Below are 14300 nucleotides of genomic sequence, written 5' to 3' on the forward strand. Positions count from 1 at the left end.
CCAGAGAGGCCTGGAAGAGCAGTGATATTAATAATAGCAGTGACTTATGGGCAAGTGTGACTGCTTCCATGGACATTGTATATACTGATGGACACTGACTGTTTGCATGTCGGCCATTGCTTGCAATAACTCATTGTAAATCCAAAGTTAAGTATTGTCAATCTTCTTTATTGTAATAAAAACTATTAATATAATTTGCTTGAATTGTTGTATAGCTATCCGAGAAGGCAGCATCTTTTGGGCACCCCGTAAGAGATGAGTGGGCAGGACCCCACACTTCTGATATATCACCAGAGGTAAAAAAGCTCCATGTGTTTATGAACTGGCAAAATACTCTCCTCCCTGGGTGCTATCATTCACCAAAATCTCGTTTCAATGTCTCAAGCAGTTTAGGAAGTATGAGGGATGTTGTGAATATTTCACTACATGGACGTGAGGTCAGGAGTGAACATGCTGCACAGAATCCATTTTCTCAAAATCGGAGACAGATAGAGACCTCCTCCCAAGTCTAAAAAAAACTTCAGTATGTTAGATAAATTTCATACATAGCAACATATGGTGTAATATGCACCAAGTGCAAAATCGTAGCAACCCCTATTTCTCATTGCAAACATTTTGAATTTTTTGTAGTATCTTGCTAAAATGTGTATATCACAATAAGTATGACCATTAGTGAGATGGTCACTACACCACAAAGCTGACATATAACACTACAAGTAAGGCAAAAATAAAATATTTTCACTAAATAGTTTCTGTAAAACTGTTTGAGAAAATTCCAAGGTATGTGCACTTCAATTCTGTCAGAGCAGAGTGTCACCAACTGACGCGTGCAAAGCATGTGTACGTTCCTCAATATGACGCACTGGACCAGTGCGGCATGTGCAGAACATGGCACGTCGCGCTGTAGTATCGTGTCATGTCCCGCATGCTATACACATCTCAATTTGTGCTTAGCCTTACAGTGACTCAACCTCAATGGCCATTGTGGCCTACATGTTTGTGACTCACACTCATGATGTCAATACCCGCAGCGGTAATGTCTACTTTTCCAAAAACATGGTCCCGTGATGAACTACTTTTTCTGGGACAACCATAGGAAATGGACACACATGTTTCTACACATTTTGAATCAGTTACTTGTGTTCTACTAAAAGGATTTTTTTGTCAGCTTGTACAGTTTACACCCTGTATACCTGTGGCACTGCTTTTTCCAATCTTGGAAGCATTTCTGAAACTCACTTTTTGCTATGGTGTTCTGCTCCATCAGCAATTCTGTTTTCATTTCAGGTGGCAAAATGACATCCTTTCATGGTTCTAATTGTTTTGTAAATAAAACCACCTTTTCTTGCTGCAACTTAATTTATTTTTCTCAGATGCATTTTGTCTTTTTCTTATTCTAAGGCATCTTCAGTGGGATCTACAATGATACAGTTTTGTTATTTTGAGATTATCTGTATCATTCTGGATCCCACTAAAGATGCCTTAGAGTAAGAAAAAGGTGAAACATGTCTGGAAAAAATGAATTAAGTTGCTGCAAGAAAAAGGCAGTTTTATTTACAAAACAAGTATTTCTGTGCTTGCTGTGGAGGATGGCCACGCAAACAAACTTGTTGTTTCATGGTTCTCTCCAGCCTTGGAAACAGAAAGAACTTGCAGGGGACTACGTATGTTGTATACGGTGGCTGAGGCGACATAATGGATTTGTTTTTTGTCATAAAATCACGAACAAGCATTGAGGTGCGAGTGGAAGCATTATCATAATGCAGTTTCCACACAGGGTTTTGCCACAGTTCAGGTCATTCTCTTCAGGCTGCTTCATACAAATGGCACTTTATTTCCAGGTAATATTCCATACTGAGGTGGCGCAGTGGTTAGCATACTGGACTCGCATTCGGGAGGACGACGGTTCAATCCCATTTCCGGCCATCCTGATTTAGGTTTTCCGTGATTTCCCTAAATCGCTTCAGGCAAATGCCGGGATGGTTCCTTTGAAAGGGCACGGCCGATTTCCTTCTCCATCCTTCCCTCACCCAAGCTTGCACTCCGTCTCTAATGACCTCGTTGTCGACGGGACGTTAAACACTAATATCCTCCTCCTCCTCCAATATTCCTTACTGACTGTATGGCCACAAGGCAGGAGCTCATGATACACTATCCCATTGTAAACAAAGAAAACCTTGAGAACAACCTTCACAAATGCTTGATCTTTTTGAATTTTTTCCAGTCTTGGCTCTTTAGGCAGTTTCCATTGGGACAACTGGCCCTCGGTTTCAGAGTTATACCTGTTCCTCCTATGACCGTGTTTCACTAATTCCCATTATATCCAACTTAAAGTTATTAATCTCTTTCTTTACCATGGAAGCATCAACAAAAAAGTAAAACTTAAAATCCAAATCTGAGAGTTGCCATTCTTCTGAATACACTACTGGCCATTAATATTGCTACAGCAAGAAGAAACGCAGATGATAATCTGGTATTCATTGGACAAATATATTATACTAGAACTGATATGTGATTACATTTTCACGCAGTTTGGGTGCATAGATCCTGAGAAGTCAGTACCCAGAACAACCATCTCTGGCTGTAATAATGGCCTTGATATGCCTGGGCATTGAGTCAAATGGAGTTGGTTGGCACGTACAGGTACAGCTGCCCATGCAGCTTCAACACGATACCACAGTTCTTCAAGAGTAGCGACTGGCATATTGTGATGAGCCAGTTGCTCGGCCACCATTGACCAGATGTTTTTATTGGTGAGAGATCTGGAGAATGTGCTGGTCAGGGCAGCAGTGGAACATTTTCTGTATCCAGAAAGGCCTGTACAGGACCTGCAACATGTGGTCGTGCATTATCCTGCTGAAATGTAGGGTTTCACAGGGATCGAATGAAGGGTAGAGCCACGGGTCGTAACACTTCTGAAATGTAACGTCCACTGTTCAAAGTGCTGTCAATGCGAACAAGAGGTGAGCGAGATGTGTAACCAATGGCACCCCATACCATCACGCCAGGTGATACTCCTGTATGGTGATGACGAATACACGCTTCTAATATGGGTTCACCGCCATGTCGCCAAACACGGATGCAACCATCATGAAGCTGTAAACAGAACCTGGATTCATCCAAAAAAAAAAAAAAATGCAGAGTCAAGGGTAACCGCAGCCATGGTCTCTGAGATGATAGTCAATGCTGCTGCAAACGTCATCAAACTGTTTGTGCAGATGGTTGTTGTCTTGCAAACGTCCCCATCTGTTGACTCAGGGATCGAGACGTGGCTGCATGATCCGTTACAGCCATGTGGATAAGATGCCTGTCATCTTGACTGCTAGTGATATGAGGCTGTTGGGATCCAGCACGGTGTTCCGTATTATCCTCCTGAACCCACCGATTCCATATTCTGCTAACAGTCATTGGATCTCGACCAATGCGAGCAGCAATGTCGCGATATGATAATCCGCAATCATGATAGGCTACAATCCAACCTTTATCAAAGTCGGAAACATGATGGTAAGCATTTCTCCTCCTTACACGAGGCATCATAACAATGTTTCACCAGGTAACGCTGGTCAACTGCTGTTTGTGTATGAGAAATCGGTTGGAAACTTTCCTCATGTCAGCACGTTGCAGATGTCGCCACTGGTGCCAACCTTGTGTGAATGCTCTGAAAAGCTAATCATTTGCATATCACAGCATCTCCTTCCTGTCGGTTAAATTTCGCGTCTGTAGCACGTCATCTTCGTGGTGTAGCAATTTTAATGGCCAGTAGTGTAAAATGGTCTGAGAGAAGATAATACCAACATGGTATCTAAGATATTGCTCGTAAAGGAAGGATTTCAGTAAAATAGGAAGTAATCCATGGAATCCTCAGTCGGGGAGCTGACAGATGTTATTGTACTTCCAAGCAGTGTCACCGGCCTCCTCTATGTCAAAAAATGTTCCTTTTTATGTTTCGTTCATGAAGGAGACACTTCTGTATAGCTATCTCCAGTTGAGTAAGATTATACACAATATGAGCATACATTCTGAAATCACACTGGAAGTAATTTAAAGACTCCTTTCCACCAGGATCCACACATTGTGGCTATTGACCATCCTTGTAAGAATATTTCTCACACAGCTGTTAAGAGCGATACTGTGATAACCACATGGGACTGTGCAATCCTTTCCTGGTTTCAGAAGAGTGACCAGCATAGTTCTTTCCAGTAGTAGGGATACTGTGCTTCCAATCACATCTTGTTTTAAAAAAATTCCATGGTGATCACTTTTGGTTAGTGATCCAGTTGCACATCAGAATGCCATAACAAATTCTGTCAAAGCCATGAGCAGTGTTCCTCTCTACAGACAAGGAAAATTCTTTCACCAAGGAAAAAGTCGTTGTATGCTTCTATACTGGCAAACCCAAAATCTAATTTTCTTTCCTGTATGACTTTCCAGTGTTGTTTGAAGGCGAATTCTTGACTCACTCACACTACTGTTCTACTGTAAAAAATATTCCACCACTGACTGTGCAATAGAAGTGTGTAATTAGAAAGAGAACTGTTTAGTTACATGGCAGTCCTGACACTCACACTCTTGTAGACACAGTCTAAAAGTCTGAGGAACTCAGAAATTCTTGCCATGGCCTATTATACTTTCTTTGTTTGCCAAGCCTTGACAGTCATGATTCAGAAGGTGTTAGGTTCATTCATGATAGTATGGACTTGAACTTTCCCAGTGCTGCTTGCCTTTCCCTGTTATGTGATGCACAAAGAGTGTAATATAACTTTTACACATATTTGTTTATTTCCATTCAAAGGCACAGATGACATTTTTGCATGAAACACACACAATTATGCTGATAGTTGCATTGTTTAATAGTTTCTTACATTTTATAAAGGGCCTACAGTGATTTGGCTGTGAGGATGCAGTGGAATATATATGGCTTTTGTGCATCTCTGCCATCAGCAAAGAAACAACTAAAGGAAAGCAGTGTGTTTATTGCGTGCATTGTTATATTATTATCTTTAGGTATCTAGACTTGAGAGGGAAGGGACATATGCTGTTGGAGGATTCTGCCTCTTGCTGAAGCAGCCATTGATGCTGATAAAGTTAATTAAAATATTTTATGGCTCTAGATGTGAAAATAGCAGTTGTTGTCCTTTGAAAATAGCTGTACGAATATAGCTAATACAACTGATGAAGTGAAAAGGCAGTGAACTTCTTATTTATCATGAATTGAGTTTCATAGGATTGTGAACATTGACTTATGACTTTCAGAAAATAAATATTGGAGGTTTCCTGTCATTCTGCAACCACAGTCACTATGCCAGGAAGAATAATAGCTCCTGATTTTATTTGACTATTGCCTTGACACCAGTTGGACATACACATTTAATTTTTCACAAACTGCATTGCACTTGAGCAATTCCCATGAGTTTCAACTGTGAAATAACGCCACATTTTTAAGATTTAAGGTGACCATATATTCCTCCTACATGCTCTGCAGCTGGACGAGAAGAATGCCCACACCACCATTGCAGCCTCTATTCATTTTCAGGTTTTATCTCACATTACTCCACGAATAATAGATAAATAACATCATCAATACTAATTCATTTACTTATTTTATTTTTCATGTCTTGAATACCATACATTAAGATATAGTATAATTCAACTGTAATAAATTTAAAGTTTAAATATGTTTTGTCCAATAATCAGCTACACAGTTCACATCATCATCATCATCTAGCTATAAATCTAGTGGGGTACAGTTTGTCCTGAGGTTTGGGTATGTCAGTAGGTGGTCATCTGTTTGGACATTCCCACACTAACACAGTGCTTCCCCATCAAAGTGGCCCCAACGAGCAAGGTTATTCTTGCAGTTTGAGACCATAGTCTGTAGCCTGTTGAGAGCCTTCCAGGTTGTGAAGGATCTGTTACTTCCAGCTGCAAGTTCTTCCTTCAGCTCCAGGATATAATATGGAGTTGCCTTCTTCCATAGCTGAAGTCTTCTTTCCTCAATGGTGACGTTGATTGGCTCTGATGTCCAAAGCAAGCTCTTTCTTGAACAAAGTTGCCTGGGCTGTTGCTGATGCCTGTGTAGAGGGTGACAATTATGTCATCTGTTTCTCCCTCTCCTCAGCGTCTTGCCACTGTATACTTGTGGGAGCTATCTCCATGAGATGGTAAATCCTCTCTGTCACTGTCCATGTGGGCCTCAGACATCCTGATATGATGCAGGACAATTCATTTATGGCCACACGAATGTGTTTCACATGGGTCGAATTCTTCAACACAGGTGTGGCATATTCAGCTGCCAAAAACTGAGTGCAACAGCTGTTGCTCAAAGCACTTGTGGGTAAGTTTATGTTGGTCAGATTACAAACAATATTGTTCCTAGCATTGACCTTTTGCTTAGTGTCCAAACAGTTCAGTTTACTTGACAGAGTTCTGTCCAACTTTTCAACTCAGTATTTGGGGGTGTAGCAGTGCTCTAGTTCTTGCCCTTTCCAACCACATGGAGTTTCTTTTTGCCTCCCTTATTCCTCAGGTGAAACTGCAAACCTCCATCTTTGCTAGGTTTGGTTTTAGGTGGTTTTGTTGATTCCCCCAGTATTTCAAGGCTGCTAGTTAATTTCTCTTCTGTTTTCTTGGAGATTCTTTCTTGGGCAGCCACGTCTATGTAATCAGCATATATAAATACCTGCCACAGGGATGCGTTGCCTGTTTATTGGAGTATACACTAAACAGCAACGGAGCTAATACACATCCTGAGCGAGACCATTGTTTTGGTTTCTCCACTCACTATTTTTTCCCCTGCATGGTAACAAAGAAGCACCTATTCTGTAGTAAACACTGCACAAATTTTGAAAATCCAAAATCCTTAGTAAACTGACAAACCTTATCCATCAGTCTACTGAGGTTTAATATTGCCACAGGTTGCACTCAGATAATGAAAATCACACCATTCACCTGCTTTCGTTCATATCTGTCTACAATGTGATGGGTTAAATTCAAAATCTGCCCAGTGCATGAGTGTCCTGGCCTAAAGCCAGCTTGTTCAGGCCTTACGACCTCATCTGCAGGTCTGGATATTCTATTCAGCACCATTCTCTCAAGGGCCTCAAACAGCTGGCACAGCAAAGATACTGGAAAAAGTTATTTACATCTGTTGAATCCTTCCCTGGTTCTAACTGGGGTACCCCTCTTGCTTTTCTTCAGATCGTGGAGATCTGCATAGTGTTGATGCAATTGTTCATCAGGTCTATTAGCCACGTAAGAGTTTTTGTGCCAAATTGTTTAATTTGTTCAATCCTTAAATTGTCTTGGCCGGCTGCCTTATTATTTTTCATTTCGTCTGTTACCATCCGCTGCTCTTCAACTGTGAAAGGTGCCTCAAATGAATGGTATTCATTTTCCAGGCCTCTTATGATAGAAAATCAGGGTAATCTGTGGGTGGTTTTTCCATTGAGCAGAAGCTGATGGGCGATTTAGTTTGCCAAAACACTGCAGGTTGTATACACTGTGGGACAATCAGATAATCTGGGAAAAACTTGGAAATTTTTTCATTCTGGGAAAAAAATTGAAAACCCAGGAATGTTTTAGAACTTTGGGAATTTTTCATTGTTTTAGTTTTCAGTTAAATTTTTTAATTTTGAATGGCGAGAACTGATACTCTAACAAAGAATTTGTGTTAACCCCTACTGCAGAATAGTACTGCAGGAATAAAACAGAAATGAAAGAATAATGCCAAAATAAAACTTTAGTTGCATTCACAACAACAAAATACTGTGCACACACGAGTGTGATGTCACAACTGTTAACATATTTCTAACAGGTCATGGGAAAATTAAATTTGCTTTTACACAAGATGAATTATGTTATGTGCAAGAATGTCTGATAAATTTCTTAAATCACAGAGTGCTTGACTCTCGTTCAAAACTTAACACTTCAAGCACCAGCCACTTACAAAAATTTTGGGCCCAGAAGACCAGCCATTTATGCCATTATTTAAAATTTTACTGGCACATTTGTGTTTGATAAAAAACAGCTGTATTGTTTGTGAAAGCTTAGCTTTTCTTGTAGCTATACTGTATGTATATTAATTTAAACCATTAACTTTTCCTATTTGTGTGTTTGTGCTACTTAACAGTGATGTTGCTACTGACTGACATCAAATGTCTTATGCTCTGAAAAATTTGGAAATTTGTGGTAAGGTCTTATGGGACTAAACTGCTGAGGCCATCAGTCCCTTAGCTTATGCACTGCTTAATCTAACTTTAAACTAACTTACACTAAGGACGACACACATACATGCCCGAAGGAGGACTCGAACCTCCAACAGGAGGAGCCGCGCGGACCGTGACAACTTGCCTTAGACCGCGCGGCTACCCCATGTGGCCTTATGCTCTGAATATCCCCTGTAATTGGCTGGCAAGATCACATGATGTGAGCTATGATTGACTGACAAAAGCACAATGCAATCTAATTTTCAGTGCTTCAGAAGCTACCATTCTGTATTTGGTGGAATTCATATTTATACTTTCGTAATGTGATAATATGCATTGTACTGTTGCCACGTATCAAATATCTTTTCAAAACACATTCTTTCTTGCTGGATTTCATTTCCTAAAGTGCTGGGAAGTTGTACATTGGTATATAAAACCTTTGCTCTTCAAAGGATTGATAATCTTTACAGCTCCAAGGAAAAGTGTAGCCTCACTTAATATGGAAGAAGTGTACTTTCACTTGGGAAAAATTATATTTTCATCCAGGAAAAAGTGAATTTTTAACTGGAAAATCTGGAATTTTTTTGTCTTGTCCGCCTGTACACCCTGCACCAGTCTGAAATGTTTTGGAGCTTGTTGGGTCATTGCTGAGATTTCTAAGTACACTCCTGGAAATTGAAATAAGAACACCGTGAATTCATTGTCCCAGGAAGGGGAAACTTTATTGACACATTCCTGGGGTCAGATACATCACATGATCACACTGACAGAACCACAGGCACATAGACACAGGCAACAGAGCATGCACAATGTCGGCACTAGTACAGTGTATATCCACCTTTCGCAGCAATGCAGGCTGCTATTCTCCCATGGAGATGATCGTAGAGATGCTGGATGTAGTCCTGTGGAACGGCTTGCCATGCCATTTCCACCTGGCGCCTCAGTTGGACCAGCGTTCGTGCTGGACGTGCAGACCGCGTGAGACGACGCTTCATCCAGTCCCAAACATGCTCAATGGGGGACAGATCCGGAGATCTTGCTGGCCAGGATAGTTGACTTACACTTTCTAGAGCACGTTGGGTGGCACGGGATACATGCGGACGTGCATTGTCCTGTTGGAACAGCAAGTTCCCTTGCCGGTCTAGGAATGGTAGAACGATGGGTTCGATGACGGTTTGGATGTACCGTGCACTATTCAGTGTCCCCTCGACGATCACCAGTGGTGTACGGCCAGTGTAGGAGATCGCTCCCCACACCATGATGCCAGGTGTTGCCCCTGTGTGCCTCGGTCGTATGCAGTCCTGATTGTGGCGCTCACCTGCACGGCGCCAAACACGCATACGACCATCATTGGCACCAAGGCAGAAGCGACTCTCATTGCTGAAGACGACACGTCTCCATTCGTCCCTCCATTCACGCCTGTCGCGACACCACTGGAGGCGGGCTGCACGATGTTGGGGCGTGAGCGGAAGACGGCCTAATGGTGTGCGGGACCGTAGCCCAGCTTCATGGAGACGGTTGCGAATGGTCCTCGCCGATACCCCAGGAGCAACAGTGTCCCTAATTTGCTGGGAAGTGGCGGTGCGGTCCCCTACGGCATTGCGTAGGATCCTACGGTCTTGGCGTGCATCCGTGCGTCGCTGCGGTCCGGTCCCAGGTCGACGGGCACGTGCACCTTCTGCCGACCACTGGCGACAACATCGATGTACTGTGGAGACCTCACGCCCCACGTGTTGAGCAATTCGGCGGTACGTCCACCCAGCCTCCCGCATGCCCACTATACGCCCTCGCTCAAAGTCCGTCAACTGCACATACGGTTCACGTCCACGCTGTCGCGGCATGCTACCAGTGTTAAAGACTGCGATGGAGCTCCGTATGCCACGGCAAACTGGCTGACACTGACAGCGGCAGTGCACAAATGCTGCACAGCTAGCGCCATTCGACGGTCAACACTGCGGTTCCTGGTGTGTCCGCTGTGCTGTGCGTGTGATCATTGCTTGTACAGCCCTCTCGCAGTGTCCAGGGCAAGTATGGTGGGTCTGACACACCGGTGTCAATGTGTTCTTTTTTCCATTTCCAGGAGTGTAGATTCCAAGCTTTCTGCTGTTCTGTTTTGTTCCCAGTTCCGTGGCTAAGTCACATCACTTCTCCCTTCTACGAGGGCGGTTCAGAAAGTAACCTCCGATCGGTCACAGTGCGGGTTGTGGGGGGAGTAGCGACGCCATCTGTGCGTTCATGCACTCAACAGGTCAGTCGGCATCAGGCCGTGGTCGAGTGAATGTCGTACCTGCGCTAGTTTAGTTTTTGTGGCAGTTTGAAATGTGTGCTGCAATAGAAAACCCCGCCAAATGTGATGTGCGTGCTGTCATAAGGTTTTTTACAGCCAAAGGATATTCTGCAGCAGCTATTCATCGTGAGCTTTGTGCCGTGTACGGACCAAGAGTTATGAGTGAAGGAGTTGTCCGTGAATGGGTACGTTTATTTAAAAGTGGACGAGAAAACGTTCATGATGAAGAGAGGAGTGGTAGACCATCATTGGTGACTGACGAACTCGTTCAGACAGTTGATGCAAAAGTTCGTGAAAATCGACGTTTCTCAATGTCGGAGTTGTCTACTGGTTTTCCACAGATTTCTAAGACTCTCTTGTACGAGATAGTGACAGCAAGATTGGGTTACCGTAAGTTCTGTGCACGATGGGTGCCCAAAATTCTTACCGACCACCACAAAACTCAAAGAATGGCCTCTGCATTAGACTTTCTGTCACGTTATGAGGACGAAGGAGAACCATTGTTAAACAGAATCGTGACCGGTGACGAAACCTGGATTAAGTACGTGAACCCTGAGACAAAAGAACAATCAAAGATGTGAGCACATTCAAATTCGCCTACCAAACCAAGAAAAGCCTCGCAAGATTTTTCTGCCAGAAAACTGATGGCAACGGTGTTTTGGGATGCCAAAGGGGTGTTGTTGGTTGAATTCATGGAACGTGGTACGACCATTAATCAAGACGTGTACTGTGAAACAATAAAAAAGTTATGACGGGCTACACAGAACAAACGCCGTGGTATTCTGACCTCCGGTATCGTTTTTTTGCACGATAACGCCCGTCCTCACTCTGCTCGCAGAACAACGGCCCTTCTTGAGTCCTTCAAGTGGAACGTTATCAACCATCCACCTTACAGCCCAGACCTGGCGCCAAGTGATTATCACCTCTTCATGCATTTGAAGAAATGGCTCGGGTCACAGCGGTTTGATGACGACGAAGAGCTCAAAGATGCGGTCACAGGCTGGCTCCAGGCACAAGCGGGTGATTTTTATGCAGAAGGAATTTCAAAGCTTGTGAAGAGATACGATAAGTGCCTCAATCGCTATGGAGACTATGTAGAAAAATAGTGCAAAGATGTAGTTGTAAGATGTATATATTAAAATATTTTTATTTAACTTGGTGTATTTTTTAAAATCAACCGGAGGTTACTTTCTGAACGGCCCTCGTATTAGAGGTTAAGACTTGGAGCAGCTCCTCCCAGCCTCCAAACCATCTTCAGAGAATAGACTAGTACTGTACAGCTGCTTGTACTTTTCAAGGTTTGTTTGTATGTTGCCATGAAGCCCAGCTGGGTATTCCTTCTGGCAGCCTCTAGGGATCTGTTTCCAAAATATTTGTCTGGTGAGCTGTATAATTGTCATTAGAGTTAGTGACTGGAGGTATCTCATCAATCTCTGGGTCCATTTCTTCTGTAAAAAAAAATCTCCACTGTGCCTTCTTGAAGTTGAACCTCCTTTTAAATGGGTTGATATGCGGGCACAATACAGCTTGTATGGTCAGTGTGATGGGTCTGTGTTGAGTTCCTGGTAGTGCACCTTCTACCAACTTAACTGATTGCTGAGTTAGCCAATGTGTTCCAAATATGGTGTCATGGTTGTATCCACAACACATCATACACTGTTGAAAGAGGCTAGTAATTTGAGATTGTGTATAAACTTCAGTCCAGATCTCTCTGCCCATCTCTCGACTTCTTCTTCATTGGAATCTGTCTCTTGGTAGCCCCATGTTGTGCTGTGACTACTGAAAGCTCCAATTGTGAACTTGATTGACTGGTTTTGAAAGTTCTTGGCTCTCTGAACCTGAAAAATGCCCCTGGGGCTTGCAGATGGAGGTCACTGTGCTTGTCTTCAACTCAACTGTTAAAATTTATATATTATCTATATGCATCGTTGCAGCTGATCGATCCATAAGGACGGGCTTTGTGAACATTAAGCTCCCATATTGTTCATGGGATATTTCTGAAGCTAATATGATGCTTCTGATTTTTGTTCTATGGCTAGTAGGTCCTCTATGGGTTTCCTGCAAGATTAAAATATCACATTTGCATTTGCTGCACATGTCAGAGAGTAAAAGTTCTTTATTTGCAGATAAACTTTCCATTTTAACTGAAGTCATTTTAAGGATTGTTCTGAAAAGGACCATTTGTTCACATTCATGTTTCTCTTTGGTGTACTGGCTTTTGCAGGATTAACCAGCTGCATGCCATTTCCAAGGATGCCATATCTTCACTCTATCTTCTAGGAGGCACCATCATGCCCCCAGCGATACTAAAATAAATAAATAAGAGTTAAATCCTGTCACTAATAATTGCAATTAGTGTCATCTGATGTCTTAATATTTCGATGAAATAACTCAATAGCAACTGCAACTGTTTGCAATGGAATGGTGACAGTGGTAAGACTGGAGTGGTTTTGCTTCTTTAACACTAAGGTCACCCTTCCTCGTGCCAAAATAGCATCAGAATCTTTGGAGCACATTTCTTGTAAACATGAGCCTAGTGGTCTTTCCTGCAGTAGAAATAAAAACTTGAACACTTCTTCGTGGGTTATGAATCTTGAAGGTTGAAAGCCATTTGTCAGTGAGTGTATTCTTCTCCACATTCTCTTTGTCATGACAAATTGCATGGAGTGGTAGGAGGTCTTTTTGTTTCACCCATATAAATATTTTCACTGTTTGTGGATAAGTATGTTCTATGAGCTGATGGCTTTAAGTATGCTGCCTTTGCTTTTCTGTGAACCTTCTTGATGAGTTTCCAGTAGTTATACAAGGTGTTGCTGGCATGGACATGGGATGGTTTTGCATTATAGTTTTCCAATGTTACAGTGAGATCTCTTCCTTCTGCACAACTGTCAATTTGGGAGCAATTATGGGCAACATAATAGCTTTTTCCCTTGCAATTCCATATGTAGATACAGGTACTTGAGCCAGTATTGGCAGTTTGACAGTTTGCATCTGTACAGTAACATTAGCTTTACGTACAGGTTTCCTTGGTGCTGTGACCAAGAAGGCTGTAAAACTTAGAGGCTCCACAGACTTGAATGCTTGTTTTCCTTCATCCTAAAAGATTTGTTGAATTGCTTTAAGCTTCTACACTTTCCATTCTGTAGTGCATACATTGCATTCCTGCTACACACGAGATGTTCACTTTGATAGTTCTGCACTTGCTGATTTTTCACATCTACAGCCAGAAGGTTTTAGCTTACCTTCTACTGCGGTGCACCAAGCCTCAGGCACTTGAAATATCTCACTGGGTTTGTCATAATGTATATGTTGTTAGATATTCTGGTAGTGCAAGTGTGTTGAAAGTAAAACTGAATGCTGACATTTTCTCCAGTTTATCATCTACTTTCTTTATTCTATATTTCACTTCTGTTACCCAAATTTCTCACCATTCTTCCTGTACCCTTTTAGTTCAATGTCCATCATGTCTTGGCATGTCACAACATCTTTGGTAAAGTTAACTATGCTGTGGAGTTCACAAGCTTTCTCATTCTCAGTAATATTATTATTTGTTAGATACTGACCTCTCTTACAGGATGATGCCATAATACAGCCTGTACACAACTTTCTAGGTACCTGGTAGCTTCAGAACGCTATATGAGTGTAAGAGGTAAAGATCACCTCAAATTTGCCACCACCTCAAACCTACCTCCTCCTCCCTTAATGAGATCAAACTGATTGTGGCACAATGGTGCTCTGTCGCTTTCTTAAATTTGAGCGTAGATTTGGAGGACTTCCCTTTGCAGTTCTCTCAGTTGGACGGGTCTTGA

The sequence above is a fragment of the Schistocerca cancellata genome, chromosome 7 (assembly GCF_023864275.1).
Source record: "Schistocerca cancellata isolate TAMUIC-IGC-003103 chromosome 7, iqSchCanc2.1, whole genome shotgun sequence".
In the NCBI taxonomy this organism is placed as follows: Eukaryota; Metazoa; Arthropoda; class Insecta; order Orthoptera; family Acrididae; genus Schistocerca; species Schistocerca cancellata.